The following is a 13,287-nucleotide window of genomic DNA, read 5'->3' on the forward strand; positions in this document are numbered from 1 at the left end:
AAGGTGTACCAATCTGTCCATGCTCCCTCTGAGTACATGCTGAAATCTCTACTCTGCTGAAGTGTGTTGTTCATGCTCCCCCTAACTGTAAGCAAGGTCTGCAAAAAGATGTTCTACAAGAAGAACATGACTCTATACATCATAAATGACCTTCCTATCACCAAAGACTCATACATACATCCATCTCCCAACCAAGTGGGGATATACCAATATTGACTCATCCACCCAACCAAGTGGGGATACACCAGATACCAATTGTTTATACATGACTGAAATATTACATCATCCTTCCCATGCATAGTGGGGGTACAAATGACCAAAAGGGATTCATCAAATGACTACAATAGACAGAGACAAACTATTACATCATGAGTCTTGATATGACCTTTACATGACATTTATAACAGAGACCAAATATCAAACAAGACCATGATAGTCATTGGCAACTATCATACACACTGTATTATCTGCTCCATCAACATTATCCAGACCAGCAACCTGTATATGTCCATTAGTGTAGAAGTCATCAACCTGTAACAAGGTATGTCTGCATATAGATATCAACTCATCCTTTTGAACATTATCATAGCCTTTCATGAATGAATTATGCATATGACATACAAAATCATTCACATTATATCATATGTGAAAAACACCATAGCCATCTCATCATCATCAAAACCTGCATGATCTTATATATAATCCATGTATCATCACTTGGCGACATCCCTCATCAATCAACATATGTAAGTATCAACCTATCATCAACAATGCAACTTTGAGTAATCATCCATGTATCCAGCATACTATATATAACACTATGTATCTTGAGCTCAAGATCTTTTGTCAAGACTTCTTGATATCATCAACAGCAACAATCCTCATCCACATGAGCACCAAGAACTATAGGAATCCTACATCATAACTGTATTATATGATCTTTATGCATATGACGACAATAGCATATGAGTGACTCATCATCAAGTAATGAAGTTGTGTATTCAAGCTTTTTACTTCTCCTTATCCTTATGAAGATCAGCATGTAAGCACCATATATGCATCATCAGAGAATCAACCACAAATCTGATCTGAACACCAACTATGTAACCCCAAGAATCATATGAGATTTTGTCATAGACAACTCATAACCATATCATAGCAAGATGTATCATTTAGCCATATAAGCATCATCACCAAGGACTACTAACCAAAATGCCAACAATGCATTATTAAAAGCATATGCTCCCCCTCAACCTGTGCCATTTGTTTACTATCAGATCTGATCATGCATATATCAGCAAGAAGTATCAAGGCATCATCATCATCATCATCATCAAGTTAGGATCAAAAACACTTCTAAACATCTTACAAGTATATTATTAGTAGATTGTAATCATCATTAAACAGAGAAATAATTGACTGAACCATATCAGATCCTTTTTCCTGGGTCTATCCCACTGCTTTTCTCAAACTGACATATACGCTACTATGCAGTGTCTAACTTGCGTATATACGCGACTTCTCTTCATGAAACTTGCATATGAGATTTAGAACACTTAAGTTTCTCACTTTCAGTTCCCTCTGAGTCTGTTATGTCTATACATTGTGTTGTACCACATTTTTTTGACTGTACTTCCTTCTTCTTCCATATCTTCAAGTGTGATGATGTTTTCTCCTTTTGATATGGTGCATGTACTTTGTTCCTGCATTTCTTTGCTATATGTCCAAGCTTGTTACATGCATAACATCTTACATGTTTCATATTCTTTCTGTAGCAATCAACAGCTTTATGACCAAACATATTGCAAGAAAAACAATATCCCTTAAAGTACCTGGAACGTGATGATCTTTTTGTGTGATGGTCTTGAACCATTCTACTTCTGCATCTGGCTGCAACATGTCCAAGATTATGACATACATAACATTCAACATTATTCATCGGAGGAAATAATCGTTTATCACTTCCACAGTTACGAGCAAAAGATTTTCTTTGAGAAATTTCTTTCCTTGGTTGTTGATGGGGTTGTCCTCTCATATCCTTGTTGAGCATTTCAGATTTTGCATTAGATTTCCTTGTATTACTTTGTGAACTAGATTCACCTTCAACAGATTCATGAAAACTAAGACCAGTTTTGATAGCAAGAGACCTTTGACCACTAAGAATATCATCCAAGATCGTAGTACTATCTTGAAATCGTAAGAGTTTATCCTTTTCTTCTAATTTATCTTTTAGAATATTTACCTCAACTTGATGTTGGTCTTCCTTCTCAAGATACTGTTTCTTCATGATTCCTTCAGCTTTTCTTCCTTCTTCCAACTGATGACTTATTTCAAGGACTTTGTTTTCTTTTTTTTCAAGGGCTTGGAGTAGTTCTTTATTCTGCTTATTTGATTCTTCAAGATCTTCTTTTAGCGAGAGGATCTTAGCTTCAAGACTTTCATAGTAACTGTATCTATCTCTGAGTTTCTTGCTTGTTGTGCTCCTTTCATTTACTTCATTTCTTAATGATTTCACTTCATCCTGCAACTTTGGACATTGATCTTCTTTTTCCTTGAATAGCTTCCTTACCTTGTTTCCTTCCTCTAGTTGAGCTTTTAGTTTGGTAACTTATTTTTTGGAGACACATTCCCTTTTGTGCAATAGATCTTGTTGATCTCTAATTTTGTCTGTAAGCCTTTTAAATTATGCCTCCATTTGATATCTTTCTTGCTCACCCATAAGAGAAAATTCAGTTGTTTCACTATCACTTTCATCATCTTCAAATGGATAGAGAAATGTATCACCAGAGGATAACAAATTCATACCTAATAGTTCTTTTGCTTGTTCATCTTCATTCTGAGGTGATTCTGAATCTGAAGTGATGCTTCCACATATTCCCCAATCGATTCTCCCACTGTCATAGTTCTTCTTAGATGTCTTCTTCTTCTGAGGTGCTTTCTTCTTTAGCTTCTTTCCCATTGTTCTATGGATCTCCTTCAAGCGACCAAGCTTCTACCAAAGGACCTGCTCTGATTCCAATTGTTGGAAATAATATTGGGGGGGTGAATCAGTATTATCAAATCAATATAGCTTTTTCATTTCCATACTTAGATCCATATACGCTACTTCAGTTAAGGGAACCCGCGTGTATACGGAACTGTGTCTAATACAACTAGCGTATATCAAGTAAACTTATGATTCAGTTAATCCATTTAATGTTGATCTTTAATCAGTGCATTTAGAACTTCATTAACCATATGAACAGTAAACAGGTGCAATAAAATAGAATAGATCATCACACATAAGCACACATGAACACCATGATGTAAGGTGGAAACCCAATGTGGGTGAAAACCACCTGCTGCAATTCGTATCTATCTTCCTTTAATAAGAAACTTATTTTTACAATATTTCTGTACTGGAGCAGTCTTATACCAATACGTAGGCTTCTACCTGTAGAAGGCTACAACCTTCTCTCATTCTCCAGCTTCTCCTGGAAGGGAGCTACAACCCCCTTAGCTCTTGTACTAGCTGATGTACTAGTACGTAAGTGCTGACCTACAAAAGGCCACAACCTTCTCTTTCTTCCTCCAGGTACCACATTTCATAAATTTTCATACTGGATACTCCTGAAGCACAACACCATAATCTGAAGGCCACGTTTCATCCAATTTTCATACTGGACCCATCAATATCATTGAAGCACAAAATCAATCACCACTTGCATCATCAATATCTGACTCACCCAATACTGAATCATTGAAACCCTATCAACAAAATGCAGTCACCAGAACACAAAGCAGAACAAAGAACTCTACAACAATATTCATAACCAATTGTATTATCAGAAATCATGCATCAGAGTGCATACACTACTTTGAAGAGCAGAACCAGCGTGTATACGCAACTTCACCAAAGTGAACCAGCGTATATGTCATCAATTACTTACTTATAACTTTGCTACACTTCCTGACTTCAGACATAGCTAGATAATTACATATACAAGGATAATATGTTCTAGTCCATCAGATCTCATAAAGATAAGTCATTATGATCCTGATCCATTATATATTTCATCCATCAACACTAAAGCTAAACATAATCAACCAATCTGAATATGCAGAATATTGACACCAGTAAACAGTCACCAGAACTCATCAACAACCAAAACCACCTGTAACTTCAAACATCATAGTTCATATGATATACGCTACTTAGATGTATCTAACCTGCGTATGTACATGCTTTTATCAAAGTCAACCAGCTTATGCATCTGTAAATATTCATTCATGATTTGCAGCTATTTCAAACTTAATTTATACCCATATCAGAACATTACATGCGTCAGTATACAGATCTAGAACAAGCATGATCAAACCATATAGAGATGATTCATTCCAAACCATTTGATCCCAATTTGTCCTTAGATCTTGTTCTCCATCAACCACTGAGATTCCTCCTTGGCTCAAATCAAGCAAAGCATCATGAACCCATAACCTGCATATTGGATATCATACTCCATCAGATATTCAAGACTTTCTGAGTGCCTTTGCCTAATGATCATCACCTCCTTTTATAGTCTTATGCCTTACTCAATACCATGGTCCAAATCCACTTAGAACCAATACCTTGGACCAAATACCTAGGGTCAACACATCAGACAAGATACCTTGGAGCAATACCATGTCCAAATACCATGGACCAAAACCCAATGTACGCGCCTTTCCTTACATGAAAGTGTGTGTATACGTATATGCACTTTTTGGTCGACTAACCCGCATGGATACGCGGCTTTATCAAGGGCAAACTACGTATATCTCTTTTTCTTCATTCTATGTGACTGAATTGTGATCTATCATCTTAGTAAGTTGCCATCAAGGATAACACATGTATCATAATGCCAACAATCTCCCCCTTTGGACTTGATGGCAAAGCTAACTTCCCGTACTGAGAACTGTCATCTTAATGAGTTGTCATTGTACATTACATCTGAACTGGTTCTTTTGAGCTGCCCTGCATCCCATGTATTCTGTCACATCCGATATCTCTTCTATAGATTCATCTAGTTATATATAAGTGAGTTGTTCTGCTACAAGTGGGTTGTCATCAAGTACAACACATGCATCATAATTCCAACAATCATCTCCCCTAGACATGTTCCTGAAAATTTCCCAGGCTATAGGGATGGTGTATGTGTGGAGGGCATCCTCTACCAGTAATTTAATGAGCCCATGGTGGGCCAGTTGGTCTGGAATCCCTGCATTCAACTTGGTGCCACACTCTATCAAAGATTGGAGGAGGAAATATGGGAGACTGAGTTTTCTAGATGCAGGTAGGTCCATTCCATATCTTAGTTCATGCAATAATCTGAAATGATAACCATAGACTATACTGTATCTTCCTTCACAGGAGATATATTTCATGATCTGGTAGCTGACCTCACCCCATGGATGAGGTATACTTGTCCTTCTGACCCCATTCTTATCCTCTACAGGATGTTCATCAGGTTGGAAAAATGTCTTTTTAGCAACCTATCCTAATGGTTTTTCTTCTTTGCTCCAGGGGAGCCCAAGTGGAAGACCTATGATTCTGCTGATGAATTCTAGTGTAAGCTCTATGGTTAGACCCCTGAAACTGACTGTAGCATGGGTTTTTGAATGGGGTCTTAAAGACATTAAAAATTCCTCTGTCACTTCCTCATCATACCCATGAATTCTCTCAAAGAAAGGCATCCAATTTGCCCTAGTAAAGAGGGCTACCACTTTTGGGTGTTCATGTAATTTGGTGGAATTCAGAGGCTCTTTTCTCATAAAACCCCCTGTCATGATGTTTAGTGACTGCTGGAAATTCTCAGGTGAGGAGGAAGGCAACAAGTTTTCAAGACCAAAAACAGAGGAACAACTAAGGTTTGTCTTTTTGAACCAGAGACGAAATTTTTTCGTGTTTTTTTCACAAGAGCAATTTGCAATTTCCCTCTCTTCAAACCCTGTTCTCAACCTAAATCTAGTTCTTGAGCTCTTTGAGGAAATCAAGATTATGAAAAAACAGAGAGTATATAAACCAGTGCTTTTCTTTCTCACAAGATAAACAAACTGCCCAAATGCAAATTCACTTTTTTTTTAATAGGCTTGATTTTCTATGGTTGCATCCCTTCTTTACAAGAGAATACGGGAAAGAAAAAGACTGACTTTTAGTGTAGAGAGTAAAATGGAGAGACTGTATGTAATTCAAAAAAACACAGGTAGACTTTTGTTTTCACTTTCCCTTCCTTTTTCAACCCAGTACTTTACTCCAAATCCCACCACCTTTTGTAGATATATCACATGCAGAGTGGGTTTCTGAGCCTACCTTGTTTCGAGCTTGAATTTGGCAAAAATTTCGAATTTTCCCTCTGCAGAGCTGCTCTCTGGGCTTCCTATAGAAAGGCTCCTGTAGACTGTGTTTCCGCTCCTGTAGAATGCAATAATGCTCCTGTAGAGCCCGATAAGCGAGAGGGTTTTGAAAACTGGTAGAGAGTGACTGTTCAATGTTCTGAGGGTGGTAGGTGAGTTGTCAAAGCTGAGAACTCATCGATGCCAATGAAAACAAAAAGTGGTGGAGGCTTCTACCGCAGTGTACTTAAGCTGATGGCATGATTTGCGGTGACGAGGTGAGGTGGCTGGATGGGTACGTTATCCCCATCTGGACCGTTGGTCCCTGCTCCAGTGCCATTATGGTTTTTCATGTCACCTGCCCACCATCACTTCCATCATTCCCGTTATACACTGCCACCACTACCAGTTCTTAGTTTTTCTTTCCGAGTTGATGGACCACACATGCTGACTGCACCTTCTGACCGCCATTTAAATTGGACAAGGCTTCTTTGAACTAGACGAGGGTGGCCAGTTAACTGGCCACCAATTTCATTTAATAACGACCATCTCAAAGGTTCATGTAGTCTCTAAATAATATTCACACAACAGAGGAATCGGTTTAGCCACTTACCTGTTAGTCGCTACCGTGCTTTGCATGCTCAGACTTTGGCACTTTGTTTTTTTATTGTTGTTGCTATTGATGCTCGTGGCCTCTGAACTGGTGGCTTGGCTACCTTATGCTGGTGATTTTCGATCAGGAACCACTCCTTGCACATTGCATACATCTTGACTGCACTGACCCTACCTCTGGAGCTTGTTTTTTAAAGGGATCAGCTGTTACAGGAATCCTGCAGGATTTCCTGTAGCTACTTCTCCCTCTAAAATTTTTGGTTGATGCTTGAGCAAGGACTGAAGAGACAACTGAGGAAGGTTCTGAAAGAAAGGAAGAGTAGCTAGAATGCATCAGGTAAGAAACAACTGAGGAATGTTGTTGTTTTATTCATCATTTTTTTTTATTTAAAAAAAAAAAAGAAACAGAATTTCTGTGTTTTATGTGCAGGGATGGAAAAGCGAGTGGAAATGTAGTGGTGTAGGGATGGAATGGAGATTTAGGAGGATGAATGGTGGCAGGGATATCCACAGGCCTTTTGGATAAATTTCTAGCCCTCAGATTCTTTTCTGAACTGGATTTTTAACTCTTTGTGGTTTCTACAAGAGCCTCCCGTAGAATGCATAGAGTTTCCTGTAGGATACAAAATTTCCAAAACGAGTGAGACCGAGGCCTAGGAAAAGACAATGGTGATGGAGAAATGAGACATCAAGGGTGTATGCAGCCCAGTCATGTCCTTTTTTCCTTCTGTGACCCTCCTCCAATCTGTAGTGCATTCAAAAGAAGTTAGATTTTTTTTGAGACAGTTGGGGCACCTCTAGGAGGTTTTCACCTTCACTGCCTGCCCTGGGCGTCTCCAGGAGGTTTTCACCCAAGGATATTTTATTATCTTCTTCTCTCTTTTTTTTTAGGGTGTGGGTGGAGTGGAGGCAGAGACCTGCTCCACTACCAACACTGTTTTACTCAGATTTTCAATGAATTCCTGCTTGGAGAGGGGCTTCCTGTAGATCTTCAACCTATGCCCATTGACGAGCATGGGGATAGCTTCTTCATCGATGGTCTGAATCAGGACTGAACCATTGTCATTGCATTTTTCTACTGTGTACAGTCCCAGCCATCTTGTTTTCAGTTTGCCCTTGAAATACTTATATCTTGAATCATACAACATCGCCCAATCTCCTTCCTGGAATTGTTTTTCTTTGAGGTGTGTGTCATGCCATATTTTTCTTTGAAGTTGGACTACCTCTGAGTGGAGAAGGGCCTGCAATCTCTGTTCATCCAATCCATTTAGCTGAAGTAACCTTTCCTTTTGTGCATGGTTGAGATCTAGGTCTAGTTGAGCTGCCATCCTTAATGTTATATTCAAATTCTATTGACAACAAAGCCTTCTTCCCATAGACTAGCTCATAGGGTGTGAACCTATTGTGGCCACCAACAACCCCCCTCCTTATTTATTATTAGCAATAACACTAGGTAAGTGGGGACCCTTGGTAAAAATTCAAAAAGTTCAACTAAAACTCATGTATTTTACTCCTTAAGAAAACATCACATCGCGCAAAGGCTGATAGGGCATTTCCTTATGAGTAAAAATGATAAACTGCGAGAGTGCGACGCAAATTCCATCGCATCGCATACATTTAGAAACACTCACATTGGAAAGCCTTAAAAAAAAATCACCGATAGCTGATATGCGATATCGCATATCGCAATGTCGCATGAAAAACACATAGCCATTTAACGATTGTAACGATCCGCGATCTTGCGATACTGCGATTTTGCGATCGCGCGATACTGTGATCTACGATTCTGCGATAAGCGCGATCGGGCAACCAGGCGATAACACATCTTAATGAAAAATGCGATAATGCGACACTGCGATGCTGCGATGCGAATCGCAAAAACATTCCATCGCAGATTTTCCCCGGCTCAACATTCAAGAAAAGTTGTCCATAAACCAAAAATTGGATACGCACTTTAATGATAATTAAAGAATGATGCGCCAAGTGTTGATGAAAGACGGTTTTGTGTTTTTCGAAGAGTCAATTCATGTCAGGTGGCATGTTTTTGTACATCTGTAGAGTGTAAAGCTTTCTTGTCGATTTTTATTATCATTACTCTCTCCTCATGTGTGAACTGCAAGAACGAAAAATAGAAACAACATGAAGCAATGTGCAGGAAGCAATAAAGGAAAAGGGTAAAGCTCCAATGCTCAGAGACAGAGAAAAGATGCCCTCATAAGCGGATACCGCATGTAACAGAGCCACAGATTCGCAGAATGCTGCTGAGCTATCCATTACAGATCTTTCAGTCGCAGCCATGGTTGAATGAGTAGTTGAACAATGCTGATATCAACAGGCGGTTTAATGCTCAAGGTCAGAAGCTCACGAAAGCAGTATGTTTACAAAATTTTGAAGATTATACCTGGTGAAGGACAAGGCGCTAAAGGCAGAAAACGCATTAGAAAGGCCCGGATCAAAGAACGGAGGGAGTTTCTGATGTGAAATTAATCGCGCATCGCTGAGAAAATTGCTCAAAAAGCAAAGTCTCTAACTGCTCAGTCACTCGTAAGCCCGGAAAATGCAAGAAAGCAAAGGCAGAAGCAATTCGAGGATTAACCACGTGGAACTTGGATTATTACTGGGCATACACAGTAAATCCACATAGCCAGAGGATGACTCTCGAGTATATCATCTATTTTGCTGAAAAGATGGTGCCAGCTCTTACCATTTCTGTTTGCTTAGCTCAACCAAAAGCAGAAGATAGTCACCCGACTCTACCCAGGCAAATATTGAAGGCTCGCAACATTAAGGAGCAAATGTAGAAATAGTTAGATATTAGATTTAATTTTTAGAAATAGTTTTGCTTAGAAAAAGGGCGGTCATTTAAACCGTATCCTGAATCTATGTAATTAAGTTATTTACTTAGTAGTATTTAAACCCTTCTCATGCATTTAGAGAAGGGTCCAGAAATTTATCAAAAACTTGTCCTCAGAACATGCACATTTGCACCCTCAGAGGAGGTTTTGGTGAATGAATGGATCAATATTTGTTGATGTTTTCATTTGATATCTGCTACTGATGTTGCACTTCTGTACTCTTAGTGGATGTTAGAGCAAGGAGAGATAAATCATTGTTGCTTGAAGCTTATGAGTAGGACCAGTCATAAATGGTACTTTTATCTCTTGACCATTTCTGCTTATATGTTAAAGTGATATACAGTTTTTAGTTGTTTATGTATTATTGCATGAATGCTTGAGTTATCATTTGGCACTTTTGTACGGTGGTAGCTATTTATTTATGTTTAATGTATGAATAGCTCATTATGCGATATGCTGTTCACAACTGTTTCGTCTAACTTTTTATGCGAAATGGTTCATCTTAATTGATCTCCTTTCTTATAATCGCTGAATGATATTTATTACCAGTTGTTATTTGAAATCTCTTTAGATCGCATAATAGAAGAATTACATCCCGGGTTAGCATAGATTTAGATGTGCTGTTTATTAGCTTGCAATAGCATAGAATTAGATTAAAGTTTGAATTAGAATAGCTTAGATAGGAACTGTTAGATCAGCAACATCCAATTCTACACACACACACTCATAGATTGGGAAACTAGTCCCATTATCCCCAGTCGGACCCGCTATACCAAACGGATAAGGAGCTGCCAACCAAGGTCCGGACTGGGCGGGTACCCCCCTTGTTGTCGACCTGATTTTCGGGGCTTCAACATATTTGGCGCTAGAAGGAGGGCCTGAACTATGAATGGCAAGTAAATCCAAATCTGAATACCATTCTGAGAGTAAATCGCCCTCATCATCTCCCCCGACTTCCCCATTACATTTAAATCCAGAGTAAGAAGTCGCTCGAGTATCGACCGCTGCTACACACCCTGTTATTTTAGAACAATCTACCGTTGAACTTCCTGAAGTCGAATCCCTAATTCACAAACTTCAGCGATTTTCCATTTCTCCTCAGAGGTCTGATAAATCTCAAGGCAGCGTGACTTCGCAGTACAATCCTACTCATCCCCTGACCAGGCTAAAGAGTGAAAAGTTTGGCATCCAGCCAACCGAATTACCTCTTCCCACCAGGAAAATAGCGAGGAAATCACCGCAAGAGTCTGACAGTGAGACTCTTTCGTCAACATCGTCCATCTCAACTACTTCACCGCGAAGTCAACCATCCACACCTCCACTCTAGATCATCGTCCAACCGTCCACTGGAACCCCCACAACTCCTCTTCAACCATCTACAATCATAGTATCCTCATCCTCCCAGCCACAGGGATCAGCTTCTGCACTTTCCTCTATTAGCAGTTCAACAATGGCCCAGTCTCCATGGAATAACCCTGGGGCAGTCTTAATGCCTGCACCCTTGAGTCAAATATCGGCCCATCCTGAGAAATGGCTGCCTAAATTCAATCCCGAGGCAGGCATGCTAGCAGAAGAGCACATAAACAACTTCATGCTTTCCATTAATCTCAATGGAGTTACTAATGAAGATGTTGTTGTTTGGCTTTTTCCCTATACACTGCAAGGAACAGCCGGGTCATGGTACTTTTCATTACCCTGCAGATCCATCACAAGTTGGGACATCTTCTAGGACCAATTCCTAACCAATTTTGGTGATGACAGGTCTACGGCAACGTTAATCAATGACCTATCCAATCTTAAAGCCGAAGCTAGAGAGCCTATCAAGGATTTCAATTTACGGTTCAACAAAATTCCTACTGCTTCCCAGCCCAGCGAAGAAGTATGATGTGAATGGTATATCACCGCTCTACCATCGAACATAGCAATCTTCGTGGACAGGGCAAATAAAATAACCTTAGCTGATAACATGAAAGAGGCGATAGCAGTAGAGAAACGAATAATAGCCCTGGAAAAGAGATCCGCGATAAAGGAACGTAAGTCCAAAAAAGTCACCTTCAAGGAAGACTCCAAGAAGAAACAAGCAAAAGATCCATTTGATTTGGAAGGATTGCAAAAAGTTCTAAAGACCATGTCCAATGAAATGGTCGACATAAAAAAGCAAGTAGCAGAAACTTCTTCAAAAAAGCCTTACAGATCTTTTAAAAGAGGTCCTTCAACTGACGCAAAGCCACCCAATGCCATTTCAAATGCTGAATCCGAGGAAGAGGAAGAGAAAATTGCCACTGAAGAGTAGACTGATGACGAAGAAGTTGTGGAATTACAAGGAATGTGTGATTTCATCCTCCCACAAGAAGAAGATCAAGAAGTATTTCCAGTTAGCACACGAAGCAAAAATCAGCTTGATCCTCCCCAAACCACCCCTAAGCCGAAGAGCGCAAGCTCTGCAACAAAGGATAAAGTCGCAACAAAGAAAACGACATCTAAAGCGACTCAAACTAGCCTAGTCCAAACAGATGAAACGACTCCATCTAAAAGAATGATAGTGTCGGATGAAATGGAGTATAATATTATTGATGACATGAAGAAGACTAGGGCTAATATCACCCTTTACGAACTGAGCAAGTTGAAACATCAACATAAGATAATGATGAAAGAATTACATGCCATGCCAGTTGCACCTTTGCCTGCCACTGTACTTTCTCAAGCTTCCCATAACATGGGAATACCTCCAACTAATGCGATCAATAAGATTGATCCAAATGATATCGCCTTAATTGGAGGAAGATCAAGATCTCACACTCCCCCATTTCTCCTTACTTATGAAATCTTCAATAAAAATGTGCACAATTGTTTGGTAGATTCTGGTGCTTCATCGAATATTTTACCCAAATCTATATGTGCTAAGTTAAATGTTCAACCAAAGAAATCCACAGTGTGCATAGTTCAGCTAGATCGATCTCAAGTCGAAGTGATTGGCGAACTAAATCAAGTAACCATAAGATTGTCATCCAACCCGAAGGTATGTCAGGTTATTGACATTCTAGTTGCCGATATCACAGAATTCTATGGCTTAATTCTTAGCAGGGATTGGTCAGAAAAACTCCATGGATACTTCGCAACCGACTGGTCGCACATGTGGCTACCCTACAACGGTAAACCGAATCAAATAAAAGTTGAACGAGAGCTACACCAGAAGTACATAGTAACGGAGTTAGAGGGAGAAAATGAACCAGTAGCGTATAACAACAGCATTATTGGCAATTACTCGGTAGATTCAAGATTCTTCGGCAATTTCAATGCTCATGCATCACCCTATTTAGAACACTTTGTTTTGTCCCAAGTTGAAATTTTTTCTTGAACTGATAGTTCGAAATGTATCAATTTTTTAGATAAACCTGTAAATAAATCTTTGTTTTGGAAATTATTTTTTGATGGCTCTAGATCTAACGAAGGAGCAGGAGCAGGATGC

Source organism: Pinus tabuliformis, chromosome 8, assembly GCF_031772625.1.
Source record: "Pinus tabuliformis cultivar Carrire ecotype Pingquan chromosome 8, CPIR1, whole genome shotgun sequence".
NCBI lineage: Eukaryota > Viridiplantae > Streptophyta > Pinopsida > Pinales > Pinaceae > Pinus > Pinus tabuliformis.